Here is a 12004-nt window from a genome sequence, read left to right as displayed (position 1 = left end):
AAAAATAAACAACAACAAAAAAAATTAAATAAACTCAGAAGGAATAGAAGCAAATACTGTTGAATGATGAGGCACGGAGGAGATTGTAATCATTGCAATGAAATGATGAATGTAAAATCGATGTACTCCCATGTAAACTACCATTCAATTCACAATGAAAACTAAAAAAAAAAAAGGAAATAAAACATTTTAACCTTTTTAAGCCCTATGAAAAATTTGAAGACCCACATAAAAGACAAAGGTATCAATAATACAAATGACATAGAGCTCTCTCTCACATATATATATTACAATCCCCTCAATGTAACATTACTCTTCCCCTTTCCTTCCTGATTCCCTGGTTCAATTTGTCCATCTTTCCTGCCCCTTCCTGCCTTTTGAACTTGGTTTTTGGGCAAAGGTTACCCATCTTGGTCTCTCATGGTTGACCTTTCTGAAAAGTATGACTATTACGGTTCACTTTATAGACTTGTCTATTGTTTGGCTCTAAGAGGATCTCAGGAAGTGTGTTGAGCTCCGAGTTTTAAGGGTGGCTTGGAGTCCTGGTGTGGCGCTGTGGGGTTAATGTGCTGAACTGCAAAGTAAGTTTGAACCACAAGGTCAGCAGTTCAAGCTCACCAGCTGCTCCTCGGAAGCTCTACACAGGGTCACTATGGGTCGGAACCGACTCTACAGCACTTAACAACAACAGGCACCATAGTCCTTGGGGCTCCATTAGTCTCTATCAGACCAATAAGTCTGTTTTGGGGGGAAGTTGTTCTGTTTTTATGATTCTGAATTTTGTTCTACATCTTTCTCTCACTCTCTCGGGACCTTGTACTGTGATCCTGGTCAGGGTAATGAGTAGTCATAACCAGGCACCATCTCAGTCTTCTAGTCTCAAGCTCACTAGTGGAAGTTGTGGTTTCTGTGGTTCATTAGGTCTTTGGACTAGGTGTTTCCTGGAGTCTTTGCTGTTTTTCACTCTTCTTTGTTTGGATGAGAAGAGACCAATAGCTATATCTTAGATGGCCACTCATAAGTTTTTAAGGCCCCACTTGCTACTCACCAAAGTAAGATGTGGACCATTGTCTGATGAGCTTTTTGTTTGTTTGTTGTTTTACATCTTTGTCACAGGGAAGAATGCTACTAAATTGTCTTTAGGAAACAAATGTTTGGAAGTCACATATTACATGCAAATGTTTATTCTTTGGCTCTTAAGTAAGGCAGAGATTTCATCTGGCTATGGTGATATTTTTCATATGTCAGCTACTTGCATTTTAATTTAAAGAATCCCTCAGATGATATAAATTTTGTGGCTTTTCACAGTATAACTCTCTAGTCAATCATGTTATAACAATTTCTTCCATAGCTTGCCCTCACCATTAAACGTCTTCAAATTTGTCAAGCTCAAAGCTCCTCAAGTAAAAGAATACTTATTCCTGTAGTTCCAAAGTTTTCCATCACTGAATGCTAGCAAAAATGTTGTAGCTAATTGCCACTGAGTTGACTTCAACAATTCAGTTGTTGGCTTGAGAATAAAACATTGTCTGGTTCCAGAATATGATGGCTCCAGAATAAGATATTGTGTCTGGTTCAGGCCCATCTTCATGATCATTGGTAGACTCGAATCCATTGCTGCTTCCACTGTGCATTTTGAGTGTCTTCCAAAATAGGAAACACATTTTCTAGCACTGTGTTAGACAGTAGTTTGGTGTGGTCCATAAGGTTTTCATTGACTGATTTTCAGAAGTTGATTGTCAGACCTTTTTTCCTATTCTGTCTTAGTCTGAAAGCTGTTCGGTATGGTGACCCTGTTGAAACTTGAAATATTGGTGGCATACATTCTAGCAACATACAAGCTAACACAGTATAGCAAACTGACAGACAGGTAGTGATTAACAAACTTATTGGGCTCCAAAAAGATGTAAGCTAGAATTCTAAAAAGCAGTTATGGGATTCAAGGTTTGTATTTTTCATATAGTAGACACTTGAGGAAGAAGTGGGAGCTTCATCTGTACCTTGCTTGAGTGAAGGAGGGACAAAAGATGGCATGTATAGTTTGCACTCCAAGAATTCTGGTACTTGCAGATAATAAGGCATCATGAATTGTCTCAATTCATGAGGGATCATTTCATTCATAAGAATCAACATCAGCCCAAAGCTGGTTCCTATGAGGTGGAGGTTACATATATCTCCACTATTTTGTTTCTTCATTAGTTCTGACATCAACTACACCCTTTCAGATACACTCTACTTTTCTGTTGGGCTTGATAACTTATTGCAACAGCCAAAGAGAATTTATAGCCCATACTAGCACTTACCTGGTTTACTAAAGAAGCAACAGGTTACAACTCAGGATCACTAGGAAGTAACAGGAACAACTTGGAATCGGTATCAGGAAGCACACAGGCAAGATCTGAAAAAGTTCCCCCAAATGGACAACACTTACTATCCTTCTCCATGCAGGACAGTTTCCAAACAGGACAATTCTCAAAACCAAAAGGCTTATGGGATAAGGAAACTCTCAGGCTCTTCTATGACTTGAACAGCAGCCCTTGGCCCACAATCAGCAGGTAAGCTTCATTGCTGAGCAAAGGTTCTTTCTGTCATGAAGGTGCCCCAACTTGGCTTCTCTGCTGTGTGGTTGTTTTCTCTGCTGGGCAGGTCTCTGTCATTAGCCTTCCTGTCATCAGACTTCTCACCATGGAGCTCCCAACCATTGAGCTGTTGAACCTCTCCACCATTGGGCCTTTCCACCATCAGCTCTCCATCACTGACTGGCCCAGCTCATGGCTACCATTAACAGCTCTCAGCATTCTCAGCAGCCCTCTGTGTCATGAGACCTCTCTGCCATTGGCTCTCAACCAATCAACCTCTCTACTGAAAACTGGCTCAACTCATAGCCAGGATAGCAGCTCAACTCCGCTCTCTAAGTTGCTGCTCTCATAGCAGTGACTGTTTTGTTTACCATAAGGCCTCCCCACCATTGACCTCTCCACCATTAACTGGCCTCTCTCAGGCACAGCTTTTCAGCTCTCCAGCTCAGCTATTAGCTGGCAGCTGTCTCCGCTGGAACATTTATTGTATGAGGGCTGGGAGGGATTTAAGCACAAGGACTTCAGGACTCAAGAGACATGCTCACTCCTGGATCCTGTCAACCAGGAGGCTTTGAAAACATCTTTGTTTCAGCCTTTTATATACTAGTCCTCAGCAGTTACAAGACAAGACCTCCCTGACCAGACCAGGGTTTAAGCATTCCTTAATTATTCATCAGATGTTCTCCTGGGCAAATGTAACAAATCCTCTGGGTAGAAAGCAACTTGGAAGTACCCTAAAAGGTACCTCCAAGTTTCTTCTCTAAAGAATTAGGGAAAAAGTGAAAAATCAGGACTTAGGAAAAAAAACTTTCAACCTATCTAACCAAGGCAAAAAACCACATAATAAAGAAACTCGTTTTACCACGCCACTCTTGGTTGAGAATGCCCACCCAAGAATAACCAGAAATATTCTCAATTAAAGTTAAGCTCCTTGGTTTCAGTTTCTCCTGACCCCCTCAGGAAATGGGGAAATGGCTTCAGGAGAGCCCTGCATTCTCCAGAGTGACTGTACTTGCCTTCACGTCGGACAATCTTCCCTGCCATTTGTAATGTGTTTCAGCTGGAACTCATCATCAGTAAGCTGTCAGACCAATTCACAGAGGGGTTTTTCTACTTCATTCTATTCCTGGAACTATTAGCACAATTTTACATGGTTCCATCCTCTTCTTCCCAGTCCATCTCAAACATTGCTGATCAAATAGCTTCTCTCTAATTCTACTTAACAGCAAATTTCCCACTCCTAAATCTTTCTTGGTTCCCATTTGCTGAGTAAAATTTATATTGATAATAACTATCCTATCTCATTTTCAACATCAATTGATTTTATTGAATGAAAATGATCAAAGCGAACATCCTAATGAATAGGCATAATGAACAGGGTTAACAGTTGTTGTTGTTAAGTGCTATTGAGTCAATCCCGACCGACAGGAACCTTGTATAGACTTTCTGAGGAGCAGCTGGTGAGCTTGAACCACCGACCTTGCAGTTCAAATGGTTTTGCAGTCTGGCACATTAACCCACAGCACCACACCAAGACTCCAGGGTTAACAATAGTTGTAGAAAATGTGTAAAAAAGAGAATAAGAACCTCATTGGATTGCCATGAAAGATGGAGAAAAATTATGAAGTTATTTCAGTACAGTGGCTTTAATGTGGGAACAGTCTTTATAAGTTTGAAAAATGGGGGGAATGAAAGGGAGGGTATGTAGAGTGGGCCAAGGAGAGAGGGATACAATACAAGGCCACAATAATACATGAATATAGCCTAGCAGGCTATTGTGAAGAATTTGACATTTTTCTGCAAGTTTAGTGGGCAGTCTCTGGAAGGTGCTGAATTATAATATCAAAAAGGAGAAGCAGGCCTATGAGTTCAAATATTACAGCAATAGAAGATTTGCCTTAGATGAGGATGGAGCAGGAGATATGAAGAGAAATGGATCCATTTGGGACATTTTTTGGAGGTAGAAAAACTGGACTTGTTAATGAATTGGAGGTTTGAAGTGAGTAAAAGAAAAGGATGACACCCAGGTGTTTGGTTTCAGTCACTGGATGAATGATGGTGTCATTTCCTGGAGTGGAACATGTCTTTGGAGGAAGGGATGAGACTAAGAATTCTCTGATTGGACATGTTACAACCTAGGTGAAAGGCAAGTGTATAACTAGAGTTCATAGGGTTTTGTTGTTGCTAAATACTATCGATTCTGTTCTGACTCCTAGAGACCCTGCATGGGGCTTCCCAGGAGCGGATAGTGAATTTGAAGCACTGACATCATGGTTAGCAGTTCAGGGCTTATCCTACAATGCACACCAAGACTCTGGAGTTCATATATTGTTGTTAAGTGCCGTCAAGTCAGTTCCAACCCATAGCAACCCTGTGTAGGGTTTCCAAGGAATGACTGGTGAGTTTGAACCGCCGACCTTGAGATTCAAACGACTTTGGAGTCTGTGTCACTGACATTGAGATGCTTTTTGAAGCTACCTAGGAAGCGAACAGAAATAGGAACGAGAAGATAGCCCAAGAATAACTAAGCCTTAAGACATTCCAACATTTTGAGAAAGAACAGAGAAGTGGCAGGAGCAGGGGGAGGGCGGAATAAAGAGATAAGCTTATTGCTACAGAAAGAAACTAAAGGAGAGTGGTCTCAGAAGACAAAAGGGAAAGGTGTTTTGTTTTTTTCCCCCAAAACTAAAAAGTAAGCTTCTGGGTTAAATACTGCTCAAAGATAGAGTGAGATGAGTCATGAAAAATGACCTTTGAATTTAGTAAAATGGATACAATTTATGATCGTGTCAAATGCTGACTCAGTAGTGCCATGGATCAAAGAATAAGTGGAATGCATTTGTTTTCTCTTGCTGCATAGCAAGTTACTATAAACATACAATCTCACAGTTTTCATGGGCCAGGAGTCCAGGTAAAGTGCACAAGGTCTCATCAGAACGTACTCAATGCGCTGACCATGACTGAGATTTCATGTACAGTTGTTGGCAAAATTCAGTTCCTTTTAGTTGTTAAAGTTTTCTATTTACTTACTTATTTTCTGTCTGGTTATTCTATTATTGAAAGCAGGTGTCTTAGTTATCTAATGCTGCTAAAAGTGGATGATATTAATGAACAGAAACATTTTTGGAGGCTTGATGTCCAAACTCAGGATACTGGCGTTAGTAGAATGCTCTGTCTGTTCTCGGGGGGAAACTTGTCTCAGGTTCTCTGCCATTTTTCTCAGTTGTCCTTGGAGATTACCATGTGGCAGCTATCTTCCCTCCATTTGTCCTGGCTTTCCTCTGGACCTGATTTAGATTTTTTATCTCAAAAGTGTTTGGCTAAGACAACCATACACTGACTATTTTATGGTCTCATTAACATAGTAAAGAAATCCCTATCCCCAGAGGTGATTACGCTCATAAGTGTAAGTGTGAGGGTTTCCAACACATAGTTTTTTGGAGTCACAATTCAATCTGTAATAGTAAGATATTGAAGTCTCCAATGTTAACTGTACAACTGTCTATTTCTCCCTTCAGTTCTGCCCATATTTTGTTTGGCTATGCTTGTCTGTCCTCCGGAAGTCCCACACCTCCTTCCCAGAGCGGGATGCTACTCCTTGTCCAGCTTTTATTGTTAGTATTATGTGCCATTGAGTTGGTTCCAACTCATAGAAACCCTGTATAGGGTTTCTGAGGAGAAGCTGGTGGGTTTGAACCACCAACCTTGTGGTTATCAGTCTTCTGCTTATCCTACAGCACCACAACAGGATTCCTTAGGCCATATTTTATGCCTCAATCACTCGCAGTCACTGAACAACAGCTATTCTGGAACTGGAACAGAATAGTTGCTGATTGATCCAACAAACTGAGGAGTACTAGGTCACTCTGAGAACAGAGGAAGGACGATTGATCCAACAAACTGAGGAGTACTAGGTCACTCTGAGAACAGAGGAAGGATGATAACTGGATTCCAACTGAGACCAAGCCCACAGGGCCAGTGTGAATCCAGATCTGAGATCACCATTGCCCATTCTACCATATTACATCTGATATCCTTGGGTTTCAGGAAAGTGCCCTTAATGGTCTTTGTACAACCTCACTACTGTTGCTAGTTGCCGTCAAGTCTGCCCTGACTACGACAGCCTCACGTATAACAGAATGAAATGTTGTTGTCCAGTCCTGTGCCACCTTCATGATCATTGGTTCATTTAAACCTGCCCAAGTGGGAATTTGCTTCTTATAACCTAAACACATTAAGTCACCTTCTCCAAGTCTCCCAACACCTAGAACAAAGACTTATCTTTCATTGCTAACTCAAACATAAGCCTCCCAAGCCATCTACCAGCTGGTCCCTTCCCATCCTAGACCATCTCTCCCCATTCCCCCTCAGTTCCCTCCCAGTCCACACTGGTCCCCTCCACCTCCTGCCCACCTTCTGCACGTGTCTGCCTCCAGATCTTTGCTTCTACCTTGAAGGCAGACACTTTCCACTCCAACCATAAAAATAGCCCATGTTTCCTTTAAGGTCCAGTAAGATGAATTTCCCTTTTCTAGAATCATGGTAGCCTTACTACTTGTCTGTCAGTTTGTCCTACAGAGATGACTTGTGTGTTTCTGTGATGCTGGAAGCTATGTCTCAGGTATTTTACATACCAGTAGGGCAGACTAGGAGGACAGGTTTCAGTGAAAATTCCACACTAAGATAGACTAGGAAAAAAGACAGATGGACTACGTCTAAATATTTAGTCACTGGAAACTTTATGAATATCAGGGGAACACTCTCAGCACCAGAATGTTGACTATTGAAACATGATGAAGACCACCAGAATACTGTCAGCTATAGTGCCATAAGATGAGGCCCTCAGATTGGAAGGCGCTCAAAATACAACTGGGGAGGAGCTGCCTCCCCAAAGTAGAGTTGACCGTGATGACACTAAAGGAATAAAGCCCTCAAGACTTTCATTTGCTAATGAGGCACAACTCAAACTGTAACCATCCATCAATAATCATAATATGGAATATATGAAGTATGCATCTAAAAAAAAAACAAAATTGTCAAAAATAAAATGGAACACATAAACATTAATATCCTAGGCAATAGTGAGCTGAAATGGACTGGCAGTGGCCATTTTGAATCTGATAATCACATGGTTTACTATGCCGGGAATGACAAACTAAAGAGGAATGGCGTCACATTCATCATCAAAAAGAACATATCAAAATCTGTCTTGAAGTATAATGCTGTCTGTGATAGGATTATATCCATACACCTCCAAGGAAAACCAGTTAACACCACTATTATTTAAGTTTATGCACCAAACACTAAAGCCAGTGTTGAGGAATTTGAAGAATATTACTAACTTCTTTAGTCTGAATTTGACCAAACATACAATCAAGATGCATTGATAATTACTAGCGATTGGAATGCTAAGGCTGGAAACAAAGAGGAAGGATCAGTCATTGGAAAATATGGCCTTGGTGATAAAAACAAAGCTGGAGATTACATGACAGAATTTTGCAAGACAAATGATTTCTTAATTGTAAATACCTTTTTTAAGCAACATAAAATACACATGGACCCCACCAGATGCAATAAACAGAAATCAAAGTGGCTACATTTGTGGAAAGGAACAGTGGAAAAGATCCATACCATCAGCAAAAACAGGGCCAGGACCAGACTGTGGAACAGACTATCAATCACTCAAATGTAAGTTCAGGCTGAAGCTGAAGAAAATTAAAACACATCCACAAGATCCAAAATATGAATTTGAACATATTCCATCTAAATTCAGAGATCATCTGAAGAACAGAAGAGTTGTGGAATGACATCAGCAATATTATACAAGAAGAAAGCCAAAGGTCATTAAGAGGACAAGAAAGAAGGAAAAGATGAAAATGGAAATCAGGAGAAACTTTGAAACTTGCTCTCCAGTGTAGAAATGCTCAAACAAATGGAAGAAATGAGGAGGTAAAAAAGTTGAATTGAGAATTCAAGGGCTGCTCGAGAAGGCAAAGTCAAATACCATAATGAAATGTGTGAAGACCTGGAGTTAGAAAACCAAAAGGGAAGAACACTCTCAGCATTTCTCAAGCTAAGGGAATTGAAGAAAAATTCAAGCCATGATTTGAAATATTGAAGGATTCTATGGGCAAATTAGAGCCCTGATGTGGCACTGTGGGTTAATGCACTAGACTACAAAATCAGTTTGAACCGCAAGGTCGGTAGTTCAAGCTCACCAGCCACTCCTTGGAAACCCTACACAGGGCTGCTATGGGTCAGAACCGACTCAACAGCACACAACCACAACAATGAGCAAATATTAGATGGTGAAGAAAGCACCAAAAGAAGATGGAAGGAATACAGAGTCACTGTACCAAAAAGAAATGGCATAACCATTTCAAGAGGTAGCACATGAACAAGAACCAATGATACTGAAGACGTCCAAGGTGCATTGAAGTCATTAACCAAGAACAAGGCACTGGGAATTGATAGAATACAAACTGAAATCTTTCAACAAACTGGTGCAGTGCTGGAGGCACTCACTTATCTATGCCAAGAAATTTGAAAGACAGCTATCTGGCCAATTGACTTGAAGAGATCTATAGTTGTGCCCATACCAAAGAGAGGTGAACCAATGGAATATGGAAATCTTTGGATAATGTCATTAAACCACATGCAAGTAAAATTTTGCTGAAGACAATACAAAAATGGCCCTGACCATGTATTGACAAAGAAATTCAGAGGTTCAAGCTGAATATAGAAGAGGACGCAGAATGAGGACTATCATTGCTGATGTCAAATGGATTGTGGCTTAAAGCAAAGAATATCAGAAAAATATTTATTTGTGCTTTGTTGACTATGCAACAAAGCTTTCAGTTGTGTGGATCATGACAAGGCATGTACAACATTGTTGAGAATGAGTATTCTGGAACACTTGTGCTCATGAGGAACCTGTACATAGACCAAGAGGCAGTTGTTTGAACAGAACAAGGAAACACTGAATGGTTTAAAATTAGGAAAGGTGTGTGCCAGGGTTGTATGCTTACACCATACTTATTCAATAATCTATGCTGAACAAATAATTCGAGATGCGGGTTTATATGAAGAAAAACATAACATCAGGATTGGAGAAAGACTCATTAACAATCTGCGATAGTCAGATGATAAAATGTTGACATCTGAAAGGTAGGAGGATTTAAAATACTTATGAAAAAAGACAGAGACCACAACTTTTGGTATCAATTGCACCTCAAGGTAAAGAAAACAGAACCCTCACCACTGGACCAATAAACAACATCCGTATAAATGGAGAAAAGATTGACGTTGTCAAAGACTTCATTTTGCTTGGATTAACCATCAACACTCACAGAAGCAGCAGCCGAGAAATCAAACCAAGTATTGCATTAGGCAAATGTGCTGCACAAGACCTCGTTAAAGTGTTCAAGAGCAAAGATGTCAGTTTGAGGACTAAGGTACAACTGACCCAAGCCATGATATTTTCAATAACCTCATATGTATGCAAAAGCTGGTCAGTGAATAAGGAAGATTGTTGAAGAATTGATACCTTTGAGTTATGATGTTGGAGGAGAATATTAAAAGTTTCATGGACTGACACTCCCCGCCCCCCCCCAAAAAAACAAAACTGTACAAACAAACAAATCTGTGTTGGCAAAAGCACAGCCAGAATGTTCTTTGGAAGCCAGGATGGCTAGATGTCATTTCTCATACTTCACCATATTACCAGGAGGGACCAGTCCTTAGAGAAGGATTCTATGTTTGGTAAAGAGGATTAGGTGAAAAAAAAGATGACCACCAACAAGATGATGGATTGGTATAATGGCAGCAGTGGGCTCAAACGTAGCTATGATTGTGAGGTTCGTGCAGAACCAGGCAGTGTTTCCTTCTGTTGTGCAGAGGGTCTCTGTGAGTTGGTACCAACTCGATGGCACCTAACAACAAACAATGACAACCACACATGTTCCTTTGTTTTGTCATAGAACTATTGTTTTGTGCATATATTTGTGTACTGTGTACAGTAGAGTTGTAAACTACTTAAGGGCAAGAGTAACGATCTACCAATGCTCACTCATTGTGTTCCTTCCATCATCTGGTACTAGAGGAACTCAAAGGAACTTGGATGTGGTCTCAGTCCTTAGAAAGGTTTTAATCTACCCAAGCAGACAGAACCAGCACACATGAAACCAAACTAAAACAGACTAAAGAGAGGAAAGAGCTTTCTAGTCAGGCACAGCATATAGTTTTTCTATTCTAATATGTACATTTCCTTACAGTTCCACTGTGGGTTAATGCACTAGACTGCCAAGTTGGATCAAACTACAAGGTCAGCAGTTCAAGCTCACCAGCCACTCCTTAGAAATCCCATACAGGGTCACTATGGGTCAGAGCTGACTGGGTGGCACTTAACAACAACAACAAAATCAGCATGTCTATATATGATGGTATCTCATGCTTAATTTTAGAATCTTTTCCTCCTTGTTGTTGTTAGGTGCTGTCGCATTGGTTCCCACCCATAGCGACCCTGTATAGGGTTTCTGAGGAGCAGCTGGTGAGCTTGAACTGCCTACCTTGCAGTTCAAATGGCTTTGCAGTCTGACGCATTAACCCACAGCGCCACACCAGGACTCCTTAGTGAGACATAACAGAATAGTGATAGTTTCTTAGGGCAGGTATGTGCAAATTGGTAGTGCAGTAGGTGCTCATGATTTCAAATTTCCCTTATTATACTGTGATCATGGTGATATGAGTGCAATGGAAGGTCAAGAGAAGAGAGATCAGCAAGGGTGTGACTCACTAGGGGAGATTTATTAGAGGAGAAAACATTTGAGTGGACCATTAAAGATAGGGAGAAAACAGAATAAACTAAGGATCCAGTAAAAGATGTTACCTACATAAGGACCTAGAAGATCAAAGATAACAAGTCAGGAATTATTACTTACTAAAAGAGGGTAGGTAGGAGGAAGTATTTTCATGAGAACTGTCCTAATCTGCTTTTATAAAACACTTCAAAACTCCACAGTAAGTAAACAGTTTTACTAGAAAATGACGAAAACCTTGAACAGACATCTCACCATATATGGACGTGCTGTATGCATGAGAAATAAACATGGGAGAAGATGGGCAACATCATTAGCCATTAGAGTTGGTTCTGACTCCTTGCAACACTGTAGAGGGTTTCCCAGGTGTGACTGGTGGGTTTGAACCACTGGCCTTGTGGTTAGAAGTCCAGTGCTTATCCTACAGCACCATACCAGGAATCCATACACCTATTAGAACAACTAAAACAAAAAAATCACTGATAATACCTAATGTTAGCAAGGAGGCTGAAAAACAGAAGCTCCCAAGTATTGGTCTTTGCTAGTAAGAATGTGAAATGGTGCAGTCACTCTGGAAATTGCTTTGCAGTTGCTTATAAAACTAAATAA

The sequence above is a fragment of the Chrysochloris asiatica genome, unplaced genomic scaffold, assembly GCF_000296735.1.
Source record: "Chrysochloris asiatica unplaced genomic scaffold, ChrAsi1.0 scaffold00144, whole genome shotgun sequence".
NCBI classification, from domain to species: Eukaryota; Metazoa; Chordata; class Mammalia; order Afrosoricida; family Chrysochloridae; genus Chrysochloris; species Chrysochloris asiatica.
This window is presented reverse-complemented; position numbering follows the sequence as displayed.